General features: G+C 54.1%; 1 long non-coding RNA gene across 1 annotated transcript; it reads right to left on the reverse strand.

Annotated features, from left to right (window-relative positions):
* Positions 1-3791: 3791 nt before the first annotated feature.
* Positions 3792-7614, reverse strand: LOC103550662 (uncharacterized). The gene is made up of 2 exons (XR_011535124.1): positions 7399-7614; positions 3792-4676 (listed from the first exon to the last, which is right to left on the reverse strand). It is a non-coding gene; the product is annotated as an uncharacterized lncRNA (long non-coding RNA).
* Between the last annotated feature and the right edge of the window lie 6952 nt (positions 7615-14566).

Here is a 14566-nt window from a genome sequence, read left to right on the forward strand (position 1 = left end):
GCCCATGCTAATGGAGGAAGAGAGAGTCACAGACAGATTAACGTGTCTGATTTGGGAATGTCTTTAGCATTTCTTTTCTATAATATCTGCCTTTTTAATTCTGTTTAGCTCAGGTTAATATTAAAATGAGATTGAATTCTCTGAGCACACCCAGATAGCCACAGATGGGGAAAGAGAAACCCAACCCGTTATTTGAAATGTCCTACACAGAAAACCCACTTGTGATTCATTCATTCAACAAATAAGCACTGTTCCAGGCACTAGGATTACAGCCGTGAATAAAACAGAAGAAACGTCTTCTCTCCGGGAGCTTACAATACCGGGGAGAGGGGACAGTGAATAGCATGAGGAAATTAAATAGTACACTAAAAGGTGAGAAATACTCTCCAGAAATATTAGGGCAGGAAGAGGGTAGGGAGTGTGGTGGGAGGAGTTCCTGTTTTAAATGGGATTCTCAGAGAGGACCTGCTAATCAGGGGACATTGGAGCAGAGACTTAAAGGAGGGGAGATGTGGATATCTGGAGATGGCATTCAGGGAGGAGGAATGGCAAGCACAGAGGCCTCTGGTAGCAGGGAGCCTGGCAGGCCGAGAAGCCAGGTGGTCCGTGGGCTGGTGTGGAGAGAGGGAGTGAGCCAGAGGGGTGCCCCCCTGCTGTGGGGTCCCACAGGAGGGCCTCCCGTCTTTACTCTGAGGGAGGGACTCCGGAAGGGAGGCGGGAAGTCCCGGGAGGGTTCCCAGCAGAGGAGAAGGTGATGCTCTGATTCTATCTGAATCATGTGCACACTCACACATCAGTGTGAACACCCAGGTCTCAACACGGCTCAGTCTGACGTTCCTAAGATTGCCATCCAGCCGACGGCATAGCTGCCGGGGACTGTGACGTTGAAGGTCGCTCTCCGGGCACTGAGACACGGCAGGACTCTGGGCATAGATGACGGAGGGCTGATGGCAGAGGAGCGAGGCACAGATGAACTTCCCAACTGCAGGGATGATGCACGCCGAGGGCGCAGGCGCCCAGAGCTGCCCCAGAGGAAGCCCCGGTGGCGCTGACTCACCCGGGCCACCTGCGCCCGGCGGGAGGCGCCCCTCCTCCCCTGTCCTGTGCAGCGTGTCTAGCACAGAGTTCTCGCTCGTAAACCCCGCCCTTGACAAGCATGGCAATAAAACTTCATTGTTCCTGGTGGCAGTAGTCTGTTGTTTTAACCTTTGGCTTCCTTTCTTCCTGGTACTTTTATACATCCGGTTCTGGTAAAATGAAAAGATTCACTCGGTTTTCAACCGCACTCTGTTCGGGCCCGGGTTGCCCTCGGCCCTCCCCAGCTGAGGGGGCAGTGCTGGCGCCCTCCTGGAGGAGCTTCCCCTCGGGACAGCGCCCACGCCGGGCTCCCGAGGGCCGTGGGAGGCAGCCGGCGCGCCTGCTGGAGGTCATCGCTCAGGAGGGGACGTTCCAGGAGGCCATGCAGGCACGCGTGTCCCTCCTCGGCTCTACCAGGCCCCCCGTGGGACTCGGCGCTGAGGGGTATTCCAGGGGACAATGAAGCTCTTGTGGTGGTGGGATCTTGGTCCCGAGTGGGTTTCGCTGACTACTGTCTATCCTCTACTGTCTGCTGGTGTCCCAGCATGTGCAGAGTCCTCAGGATGGGGAGAGCCTCTTACTTGCAAATGCTCCTTACACCCGTAGGCGGGAAAGAGGAAGGAAGACGCCTGGAGAGAGAACGAGGAGGGGCTCTTCAAGGCACACAGCGAGAGAAAGCTGCCCCGTGGGCGGGACAGGGAGAGAGAAGGGGAAGAACAAAGGCTCCTTGTCGCCGGATGAGGGGCTTAAATCAGGCGCTCTAACTGGGAGGGCGCACGCCTTTCCCTCTCTGCCCCATAAAGAAGGCCCGGGCAGCTGAGCGCCCCCCAGGCCCGGCCGCCAGCTGTCCATCACGTCCCACTGTGCAACAGGAAACCTCAAAGTCACAGTCAGACGGGCGCCAGACGAGCACCCACGCAGAGTCTCGGAGCTGCAGCCACCGCGTGCGACCCCACGGCCACGTGTTGCCTTGAGCGCGCCAGCCGCGCTGGGAGCCGGGCTAGGGCTCGCGGCCTCCTGCCCGCCCCTCGGAGACGCCGACAAAAAGGACCGTTCTGTTGTCCGCATTTTACAGAGGAAGAAACTACCTCAGAAACCTAACTGCCTCTGGTTTCCACTGATCCACATGACTCCAGAGCCACATGACTTCGTGGACATAAAATGGGCAATGCACACAGATACACAAACACACACCCCCCCACACTATACAGGCACCCCACTCCACACACACATACTCCCCACAGGCACACACACACCTCTCTCACACACATACATACACACCACACACCCACATACACAGTCTCTCACCCATACACCTACACACATCACACCCACACACATTCCACAAGGACAGACACACATGGATACTCCCCACAGGCACACGTACATCCACACACACCTTTCACACACGAATATACCACACACTACTCACACACACACACTACATGCTACCTAAACACACACCCCACATGACACACACACCAAGCACTCGCCACACACATACAAATATGCGTGTCCAAAAATATGACAAAAAAGAAAAAAGATTAAAAAATTCAGATCTACTTGTGTTCAAAGAAATACACATTTTAAAACAACATGAAATGGGCCACATGAAACAAACTCCTACTCTGTGGATGGAAATGACAGACTGTGGAGTCAGCCTGCCTGAGGTGACGGGTCAGCCCTACAGCTCCCTTGCTGGGTGACCATGGACAAGTCAGTTCACCTCTGTGTCGCCTTCAGCTCCTCTGTGATATGGGGACAATGGCACTACTTCAGAGTGGTGGTTGTGAGAATTTCATAAGTAAAAATATGTGACGAGCTTAGAGCAGTGCCTCCCACATTGGGGAACTCCACACACCTGCCACCGTCATTATTATCATTACTGTTACTGCTGCTGGTGGTGAGGGTGCCTCTCCTCGTTATTGGTAGGAATGCCTCTCTGGAACGTGACGTACATCAAAATCCCTAAAAACTGTCATCCCAGATGGCCCAGCAACTCCTTCATCCTGAGGACACACACAGAGAGGCAGTCACAGACTTCTGTTTGAGGATGTTCATCGCAGCATCATTAACAGCAAAAAAAAAGGAAAAACGGAAACAACCTAAGTTCCTGCACAGGCGTTGGTCATGGGGCCATCTGCCGGACCACTCAAGCAAGAAACCTTCAAGTCATCCTTTGTTCCTTGCTCACATCCAGTCAACGGCCAACTTCTGCAGTTTCCACCTCCTCCCTCAGGAATTCGACCACTTCCTGCCTTTACTGTCAGGGCTCTGCGAGAGCGTGACTTCCTCAGAGAAGCCTCGCCACCCCCCTGCCCGCCATCCACTGTGTTGGGTCCCTCTGTTGCACGCTGGTGTGGTGCCTGTCCTTTTCCATCACACCCGACACCTCTGCAGTGACCGCTTCCTCACTTCTGCCTCTCCACCCGATGATGAGTCCCAGGAGGGTGGGGGGCTGGCTGTCTTTTTTACTATTATCCCAAAAGCCTACAACAGTGCCTGGCATACGCAGTGTTTCCCAATGGAGTCAGAGAAGGAATGTGATTCAGCCTTAAAGCCATATTCTCATGGAATCCATACGGCAAAATGCTCACGATACAATACAAAACGAGAAAAAGTCTACGAAACTATATATAGAGAGAGCATGACAATATTATACACAAATATAAATGTAAAAACCCAGATGAAAGGCGCTAAATTGTCAGCAGTGGTTATTCCCCGCCATTTTTATTTTTTCTTTATATATGCATGTATTTTCCAGACATTTTACAATAAATATCCATTTCTTTTATAATTGTGAAAACAGTGGACAAAATAGATGGATACAGCAGAGGATCCAGGATTTGTGCAATGATCCATAATTTGAGTCCAGGGTCTGGATGCTGGAGGCAGCCTGTGAAATACCCACAATGGGGTATCCATTGATACCCCATCTGTTGATTCCAGCAGTCATTTCCACACAGCTTGGCACGATCACCGGAGATTCCTCTATGTAATGGGCTCCTTTCTTTCTTGTGGGGCCCCATTAGGCCGAGTACAGCGGAGATGACAGGTGGTGGTTTCAGAAAGATAACATAAAATTTTTTTTCTTCCTAACAGAAAAATTCAGGGTAAATAAGTCTTTGTTTCCTTAAGTCACCATACTTGCACATTCAGGGTTGTGTCGCAGAGGCTCTTACAGGAAGACCTGTTTCTATGTGTCCACGATGGCATCTTCTACTGTTCGCAGTATCTGTGAAAGGTGCCAGTGTGACAGCCCCAACAGTGGGGCCACCAGACCACCACTAGGCCAGACCTCCCCAGGTTTGGGAATCCATGTGGGCCCAGGGAACCAGCACATGGACCCTTGAGTCCATGGAACTTGGGACAGGGTTCCAGTCTTGATCTGGACTCTGGATTTCTTCTATTGCCTGATTTCTCAGGGCCTCAATTTTCCCTTCAGTCAAATCGCAACGTTGACGCACCTCTCAGAGACAGCTTTAAGGAGTAGTGAAATTTACAGCACTGCCAGTGGGGTTGTGTCTTTCTGCCCACAGGTCTCTCTTAGGCAGATCACCAAATGAGGAACAGAGCGGGAACAAGCAGGGATGTTCAGCCTGGAGAAGAGTAGAAAAAGCAGAGGATAGTGGAACATAAAAGTTGTCACACGTACCAAGGACAGATTTGTTCCGCGTGGGTCCCCAGGGTGGAATTGGAGCCAATAGCAGAAGTTCTAGAAAGTCAGATGTCTGCTTCACTTAAAAAAAGAAGCTTCTAAGGACAGGAAGTAATCCAAAGGGCTGCCTTGCAAGGCAGTGCTGAGCCCCGTGCTGTGAATATTTCAGTGGGGCTGACTGGCCAGGGGGCAGTTTGGGTAGAGAAGATTCTTGCCTTAAGTCCGAGACCACACAGGTACCCTCCAACATTCCTTCTGACTCCGAGAACCTATGTTTCTGCCAGTTTTTGCTTTCGGAATTGCTTGAAAATAATTTCTAATTCCTCCCAACACCATTTTATCTAGGCCGCGCCAGAGTGCAATTGTCAGGCGGTCTCCCTCCGTGCTCACGGCCAATGGTGGAAATTTGTCTTGTCTGTGGCTGGCTATCTCCTTATTACAGGAAATGCTCACAATGAGTCCTGCCTTCCCTGAGTAAAAGTCAGGACTCAAATTCCCAGCCTCCTGTGCAGGAAGGATGAAGACTGGACCTTCAAATACTCCTATTCAAGATTTGAATGTGGAAGTGAAAAACCTGAAGAGAAAAAAGGGGGCCAGGGGTTTCCGCCTAGTGCCTCAACACTTTCTTCAAAGTGTTTTAGGTGATGGCAGTGACATCCGGCTTTGAGGGTGGCAGGTGTTTCCCAGACACTGCAAGGCAAGCCCTGGGGCTGGCAGTTTCCTCAGTGACAGCAGAGGTGGCATGTGCAATCAAGAAGATTTCTGGCATTTAGTGTCTCTGGGTGCAGAGACCATTAATGTCTACTCACTGCATTTGTGGCTGTGTTTGGAGTGTGCTCCTGGAAGTTCAGCCTCAGCTCTCACTCCCACCTGCCCGTGAGTCTGTGTGCTTCCTAATGTTGCCTAAGAAAATGGCTAGATGCTCACCAGACCCATTTTCTCTGGGTCCTTGGACACACAGAGCTAGAATGCCTTGCCCAGCCTCCCTTGTGCTTGGGCGTGGCCACATTACTGTGTTCTAACTAATGGAATGTGGGCAGAAGTGACAGACTTTCATGCTTGGTCCCTAAAACCTCTGGGACAATCTTCCATGCCCTTATCTCTCAGCAGGGTATAGAGGATACAGCGGAAGACGACAAAAATCCCTAGACGATGGTGGAGCCGCTAGAAGAAAGGAGTCTGCGTCCTTGAATCCCCACACTGGACTGTGACCGTGACCAAGAAACAAGCCTCTTATGGTTTTAAGCCACTTTGATTTGGGGGTTGTTATAGGGTTAGCCCATTCTGACTAATACACTTAATAAACCCATTTTCTGCTGAGCTGGCCAGAGTAGATTTTATTTTTTACGACTAAGAGCTCTGAGCGTTTCCCTCCCCGACTTGATCCGCCGTCAGGAGGTCTGCCTTGCTGATGAGACTCGTAGCCTCTGTGCGCTCAGAACAGGCAGCGCGGGGCTTGCCTGGACCTCTCCGCCAGCGCAGCACAGGGGAGCGAGGCAGCGCCCCGCCCGGCAAGCACCCTCCCCGCTCAGGACCAGGCCACAGAACCACAGAAGTCTCTCCGAGGGAGAGTCGGCCTCTCCTCTGCGGTCAGGGCAGGGCCTGTGGTCCTCCTGGCGCCCTGCTAGGAGCTGAGGGCACTCAGGCTTGTTCCTCCTGATGCTCCCGCACTCCGCGTGGGGAACCCTGCCGCTCTACCTTGTTAGAGGGTGAAGGCGGCTGAGTCAGCACCCAGAGAGCTGTGGCCGAGGAAACTACTTCGCGCCCAGCTGAAAGCAGGCGTCGGGGTTGCACAGCAGGGTTACGCAGCCGACACCCTGCGGCACGTCTAGCCTGCTGACCCCGTGAGCCCGGTACCCACCAAGCGAGCCGAGGCAGCCAGGCTCTACCAATGACTGACCCTCCCCTCACAGCTGATTGGCTAAGGCCTGGGCACGTGATCCGAGCTGGGCCAATCCCATGTTCTGCGCCTAAAATGTGGAACCGCAGTTTCAGGCGCGGCTGCCCCGAGGCCAGGCCGTCCGTTGAACCCAGCAGACGGAAACCGATCGTCGCTGTGTGGGACGGTCTTCTAGGCCCCGCAGACTGAGAAGTAGGCCGGGAGGAAGCCAGCTGGCTAACAAAAATAAAGCAGCAGAAACAGAGAAGACAAGGGAAGAGAAGGAGGAAGGGCGAACTTGCTGAGCCTGCCTGCATCCCAGGCTGTGGGCCCACGAGTGAACCCTCTATCCATAAACTAACTTTCCTCTAGTTTACTCAAGCTCGTTCACGTGAGTTTGTAAAATCTAAAACTGAAGGGTCTTAACTGATACAGTAAGAAGCAGACAATGTTACCCCACAGATTGCCACCTCGTGGAAACCAGGCACCTCCTGGCTTGTCACGAACTGAGAAACCTAAATATACTCAGAGCTAGGAAAAACACGGCGCTGGCTAGGTCTCCCGGGACTTATCTCTAAGTGGAAAGGACATGACCTTTTCTCCAGTCCAACAGCCTCCTGTCAGAGCAGAGCAAACGCAGAGCCTAGAGAGGTGGGTTGACTTCCCCACGCTCCCACCAGCAGCCAGGTCGGGGCCAGAACCCTGGTCCCCCAGCCTCCCAGCGGCAAGGCCCAGTAAAACCCCAAACTTGAAATCCCCCTTAGAAGGAGCACCCTTTTCCCACCTGCGGCCGCAGAACGCAGGGGCCGGGCGGAGGTATCAGAATAAGCAAGCACGTGTTGCTAGGCTGGCGACAAATGACGCGGCTAATTCCCCTCGTCCCCCGGTCCCCGCGCCGCGGGGTCGCCGCGCTCCCTGCGCACATGTGCGCGCCCGGGGCCGCGGGAGCAGCTGCGGAGGCCGGGCGCCCGGGCGGGGGATGGGGCCAGCGCCCCCGCCCAGCGCGGCGGGGAGGGCCCGCCAGCCGGCCTTTCAGAGCTAATTAGCCTTCATGAATATGGATGCCCCCGCCGACTGAATACGGTTGAGAGGTCACAACCCGACCCCGCGAGGCGCGTAGGAAGAAAAGACTCCTGTTCCCAGCCCGTCGCTCGTTGAAAGCCTGAGCCGCCCGCGCAGCGCCGAGGGTGTGATCGCCGCCGCCCCATTTCTCCGGCAGGAGCAGCATTGAGGGGCGCCCTCCCCGGCCCAGGCCCCGACTAGCTGTCGCTAATGACCCGCAGGTCTGTGCAGGCGGCCCAGCGTCCGTCCCGCTGAAATGTCGCTGTAATGCTCTTGCACTGGGAATTCATTCTGAAGCTTCCTTTTTCCATGATGGTTTTCATTTCCTGTCACTGAGAGCTGGAAGCATTTATGGAATATCACATGGTTTTCGTTTACACAGGAAATCAGCTGCAGTTGTGAGAAGATACCGACTTAGATTTTTGTTTGTTTTTTAAATCCTCCTCCCCTCCAAAAAGATTGAGAGAGAGAGAGAGAGAAAAAAAAAAGACCAGCTTGCAGCATTTTGTTTTGAAATAGTTTCCCCCTTTTGATCCAAAGTCACCGTTCTCCGAAGTGATCTGTGGTTGTACAGAAAGCAGCTGCTCATTTCGGACACGTGGTCATCACTGCACGTGAAGAAAGCCGGGCACCAAGCAGAGCAAGGAGCGACCCAGAGGGGCGGGCCGGCGAGGGGCGCACAGCTGCGCCGGCAGCCCCGCCTCGGGGCCGGGCCCGCGGGGGAGGCCGAGACACCGCCCCCAGAGCGCCTCCGGGGCTCGGCGCCCACCGCCCCGAAAGACAGCGCTTCCTGCGCGGTTAACCTACTAGGACCACTCTGCGTGAACCTGAAAAGAGCAGTGTCCTGCCCCGCACCCCCTTCTACCCTCAATGGCCCCCGTGTAAGTCCACTCTTGACCCAGCCCCAACCCAGCACCCCAGGAATCAGAATCGCAGGGCTTTCTAACAGAGGTTGAGAATGATGTGGAAGAATTTGCGATTTGTTCTTTAAGCTCGGCCCTCCGGTTACCGCTCAGTGACAAACTCCTGACTAGAAGCCCCACAAAGACAGCGCTCTCTCTTACCCTCTCTCCTTCCCCCGTGTGGTTCTAGCTGCTTCTCACCCTCCACCCCCGTCTCAGGGCCACCTGGTCGTCCCTGGGCAAGAGCGCCACCTTGTGGCCAGAATCCCTCTCCGAGCCTTTCCTCTACCCCTTTTCCGGGTTCCTGAACAATCCCTGAGACTGTCTTTAAAGATCCAGCGTGCCCAGAATGGATGGACTCAGGGCTACAGAAGAGCCCCCATCAAGGGTTGAAATGGCTCCTACCTCCTTTCTTCGTGTCCCTGAATGAGCTGAAAGCACAGGAGACAAGAGCTCTCCTTTCATGTCATCCACTATTCCACAATAACAGACCAATTCTTGTGATTTAAGGCTGAGCCCCCAGTTAAATGGCCTTGAAGAGATATAATTTAAGGACCTATTTTACGGTGAACCAGTTTATTACATTTTCCCAAGGGTAAGTGGGCTCCTAGAGAGGGGAAAAGGCAAAGAGGCAGGAGGCCCACCCTGAGGTCCAGGAGGGGCAAGAGCCAGCACTGTGGCCACCCTTGAGGGCAGGGGGCCATCCGGGGGGTGGACTAGGAGGTGGTGAGGTGGTGGCTCTGGGAAGCAGGGTGGGGACAGAGTCCTGTACACATTACAGGGGTGGGAGGGAGCCCTCAAAGAACATCGAGTCCCCAATGGGCCCCCGGAACCCAGGTGTCCCTCCAGGGTGGCTGTGTCCCCGGAAGCTGAGACCCACTTAATGGAGACTCTCTGGCAGTCTCCCCACGACCATGGTCTTCTGCCTCCCTCCCCCAGCCCATAAAACCAACAGTCCTCTGTGGGAACACCAGCCCCGCGTTTTTATGGGCTGTCTGCTGGCGGCTATGGGACAGTGGGGACAGAGGCTCATTGCCGCAGGCCTTTCACTCTCCAAATGTTCAGCTGTGTAACGTGACCTGTCCTCTGAAACCAAATATTTGCAAGGACACCCAGAAGCCACCTGGCTACCAAATCTCTTGATGCCGGGGGTGGGGGACGGGGGGCGGGGGTGGGTGAGGTCAGGTGTGCCGTGAAAATCCGACCTGGGAATCTTTCTCAGCTTCCGAGGAGTCAGCAGGCCAAGCCCCCTGCCATTATGCCGGGAAGCCTGGCCTCCCGGCTGTCACAGGCGGCCCCCACTGGGATGTGCCACCCAACTCTCAGGGGAGCCCTGAGCCGAATGAAAGGAACCCCGTTCCTTTCCGCAGCAGGCAGCTCTGGTCGCTATCTGAGGCCCTACACTCTCCCTCCCTCCGGGCACCGGCGTGGACCTCACGTTGCTGACGACCTGACTCTGAGTCAGCGTGCGCTGCTCTGAGGGTCCTCAGCTCCACGACCAGCCCTGCGCTGCCGAGCTCGTGGAGAGCAGAACATTCCACGCGGAAGGCACTACTTTGGTCCATTTTGAGATGCACCTTCTTGCTTTCTCTTTCTCTCTTCTACCCAGCACTCCTCTTTTTTCTCCTCTCTCTGGAAGTATGGAGTTTATTGGTCTCTGGGGACTGGGGGTATGGTCACAAACTTAATTGCTGTAAGACCCAACCCCTGCCTGGCTGATTCGGTCTTAGGGTGGTTCCTGGTGAATCACGAGGACTCTCGAGTGGCACACCCCCTCTCTGCTCCCGGCTCTTCCTGCTCCTCTTGGCCTCACCGTCTGGAATACAGGAGGACTTTCTGACGGAGGGAGAAGTTTTGAGAGGAGAAATCAGATGCAGGAGAGCCTCTCTCTCTCTCCCAACCCCTTAGGCTTCTGAGAAGTCTCACCCAGGCCTCACCCCCAGCTGCTGCCTGTCCTAGGGGAAGCCTTCCCTGAGGGCGAGCCCCCCACTCCGCGCAACGCCTGCGCTTACCGTTTTACCAGCCTGGACTCAATTTTCAGTAGATCGACTGCATTTACAAAAAAAAAAAAAAAAAAAACCACCCACACGCACACACAAAAACCAACCTTCTGGTAACATGCCAGAATGAGATATATAATGATGCTGTTTAGCAGCAACTGTGTCATTCAGTGTTGTTGACAGTAAAATAAATTAACATAATAAACATAATTTGCTCAAAAACGGCTAAGGAAAAGCAGATGGTTAGCACATTTCAGCGGGACCTGTTGGTCCAAGTTTGCACGGATGTTTAGACGTGGTGCTGCCTGCAACAGATGCTCGCCTGGGTCCCCACGTGACGGGCACAGGGGGACTCCGCGACAGCCTTGGGGGGAGCGCTGGGACCCGAGCCTGGGGGCATCCGGTCCAGGGCCCATCCCTGGAAGAAGGGGCACACGGCGGCCGCGCATCGGGGTCCCAGCCAGGGCTGGCGCCTCCCCGCCTCGGAGCCCGCGGTCCCCATTAGCATTCACAGCCCGTCCCGGCCCAGCGCCCATCCTTTGTGCGCCTGGAACAGGCGCGCTTTCTTCAGGGAGAGGATGGCGCCGAAGCGCTCCGGCTCCTGCCTACGCACTTCCTCGGGGTTTCAGGGGCTGTGGGTCTCTGCTGGGCGCTCAGAGTGGGTGCCCCATGGCACCCAAAAGAGAAGAAAAATTATTTTTGCAGAAGGAGGCAGCCCTGGCTCTCCAGTGCCTGGGAAGCAGAGGACTGGGGGAGGGGCGCGGCGGCTCCTTCCTCCCCAGGTTGGAGGGAATGAGAGCTGGACCTTCAGGTCCAGGTAGCCCGGACCTGCTCCCTTCTCCAGCTTTTTTTATGAATGGGCATGTCAAGCCTGTCACTAAAAGGGGACCCCTTACCAGCGTTCAGATGGGCCCAAGAAGCTCCTGGAAGTGGCTGCACTGCCTGGGCACTTCTGTACACAAAATCCGGGCTTGATCCTGGAGACTGGAAACGGCTCAGATGTGATTTCTGACAGGACAGAGTTTAGAACCCGAGAGCAGCAGTGTATGAGATCCCCAGGAAGGGGCTCTGTTGCAGGACAGTTGGCGTGCCCCCTGGGCCACAGCCCAGCTGTGTAAGGCCGCACAGTGACCCTGGCGGAGGCCTCTCCTCATTTTCCTAGCAGTGTTGTTGTGAAGACTGGATATAATGACTATTACGGCCTGCTTAGCACCAGGCCCCGCCTATGCTACATGCCCTCCAAATGGCGGCCATTGTTAATCCTGACTGCAATCTTAGATAGTTTCATGGAAAGGCAGCATTTCCCCTGGGTCCAGAGGATAAGCAGGACCTCATCCAAGTGGCTAATGGGCCCCTCAAATAGAGTATGGCCAAGACTTATCTGTCCCCAGATTTGCTCCTCAGCAGCTCCTGACTGATCTGCTCCATCCCAGCTCCCACGGGCCCTCCTCCACCCACAGCCCCAAAGCAGACTGTGCTGCTCCTCTGCTCAAAACCCACTCTGTCAGGCCGGGTTCTCTGGGAAGAAAAGGCAAGATGGAGTTATAAACGAAACAGGTTTACTAGGGGAAACCTGTGAAGGATAAGGGGGCGAGGGAGCAGAAGGCAGGGAGAGCCTGCAGACCAGGATGCAGGTCTGACACCTGCAAAGGGAGAGGGGGAAGGAAGACCGGGTAGGAAGAGCCTTAGATGTGGTGCAGCTCTAGAAAGCCTGTGCCAGCCCTGCAGGGAGCTCCATGTTGGAGTCCCAGCTCTTGTGCCCCTGTAGTGATCAGACATGGGGCAGTGTGGCCTCCAGTCAAATGCTGGGTGGATCTTGAGGGCACTGCGGGTGGAAGCTGTCAGGTGACTGCTCTCCTCCCAGGAGGTTCTCTCCTGAAGGGAGAGTGGGGCAGTGTGCCCCCATGCTGCAGCAGTCACCAGTGGGTCCCCTTTCACCTGGAACAGTATGCCCTGCCTCTCCAAGCTCCTGACTACCTTGTCACGCTTGTCTGCCCCTGACCCCCACCCCCTCCACCACCTTCAGACACTGTGCTCCAGTCCCCGCATCCTCAGACAAGCCAAGCTTCTCCCACTGTTAGGGCCTTTAGGATTGTCCAGAACGCTGACCTCTTCTTCCTCCTGTGCTAGATTCCTCCTGCAGTTCAGACCTCACTTCAAACATCAGCAAGGCCTTCTCTGGACCATCCACTCTAAAGCAGCTGCACCCCACCCTGCCCCTCCCACCACTCTCCTCCATAGCATCTTATTCCGGTCTTGCATAGCCCTCATCGCTGCGTTCTTCTTGTTGTTGCTTATGTGTGTACATACTCAGTGTCACTTCTTGCAATCGGGGCCTTCTCTGACCTGTTTACCACTGTGTTTCTAGAACACTGCTTGGCACACAGTAGGCACATACAGGATGCTGGCAGGAATGCAAGACCTGGAAGAGCTGAGAGCACTGGAATTCAATAGCTGAGTGTTCTGGGCAAGGCTCTGCCCACTTCTCAGAACAAAAAGAATTAGGTGCTGACTGTTCATGGGCCTCAACTCTGCTCTCCTGGGCACCTGAGACAAGTCTAATAGGAAAATTCAATAGAGAAAGTGCTCTGAAAAGCCGGGGCACCACACATATTGAAAGTGTTTATTCCTTATCTAAACCTTTTAGGGCTTTTAGCATAACAACCACTGTGATGTGCTAACATGCTAATGAAGGACAGATCAGAAACTCTTTCCCCAACATCTCCTCTGTCTGAGTAGTTTTAAAAAATCCTTCAGCATAAAAGCCCTGCTTTTGTTGTCTAGCCCAGGAGACTGGCTCCACTGTTGGCAATTTAGTTGTTACCAGCAGACATGATTCTAGAACATTCCAGTAATTTGCTCTGTGACCTTGGGCACTTTTCAAGCATAATTCTTAGGTTATTTTGTGGAAGCAGTGGGAGAGTATATCTATATAAAGTTCTCCTTGCTGACATGTATAAACAAATGTTTCCAAATGATACTTATATACCAAAAACAAGCAAAACGTCCCCCTAGAACCACACCCAATAACAACCTTAAAAACCCTGAAATTTCCAATTATCCCAAATCCTCTTGACTAGCAGAACACAGTCCTCTCAGTACTGTATGTACCGTGCTAGAAGATCATCCCACAACTATTACAAAAATCTCAATCGGCCGTGGCAGCTGCTGCACAGATGTTCTGCATAGCGACTAGAGCATTGTTGAGTATCAATAAACACTATCTCCGAGACAGAAAACGTGAGCACGGAGCTACACATGGCGATGACGAGAGCCACGCAGGCCATTTGCAAGGAAATGGAATAAGACGCGGGACTGGAGGCAGCCTCCCCTCCCCACATGGAATGCCCAATTTCAGAGCAACTGTGATTTAGGTGTTGAGTGTTGGCAGGCCCCGGGCTTGGGTCTCTGTGCCAAATGGCCAGTTTGCTCCTCGAGATGGATGCCTGGAGTTTGTGCTAAACCTGAACACCCCAATTTGTGGTTCTCCAGCCCTGGGTCCACCCTTTGGCATCTGCCTAGCAGATGTCTTGAGAGATTTAACTCTGTGCGTGCTGATTTCTGAAGCTGCCCAGGTTGTGCTCAGCTGCAGGCAATGTGGGCTGGCCACAGCCAGTTTAAAGGAAATAACTCCCAAATAGATACCATCCCTCCAGGACACCCCGCTAGTGTCTTCCTGCTCTCCTTTCTGCCAGAACACACCCTCTGTAGAGATGACAAACTGCCACACTGACCCTCAGAGCTCACCAGTTTCTCTGAAGGGAGATGACACCAGCAGGAGGGGTTGAAGCCAGTGCTGTGTGTCTGGGCGCCCCTGGATTTGAGCCTGGGGGGGACCTAAGAGATGGGCTAGCCTAGCCCTCATTTTGCAGATATGGAAACCAGTGCCAAAGTAGTGACATGACTGCCAGAGATGCCATGGCTGGTGGAAGCAGCCAGAACTGGACCCCTGGCCAGTTTGATGTCTGATGCCAACTGCCACTTCCGT

Source organism: Equus przewalskii, chromosome 30 (assembly GCF_037783145.1).
Source record: "Equus przewalskii isolate Varuska chromosome 30, EquPr2, whole genome shotgun sequence".
NCBI lineage: Eukaryota > Metazoa > Chordata > Mammalia > Perissodactyla > Equidae > Equus > Equus przewalskii.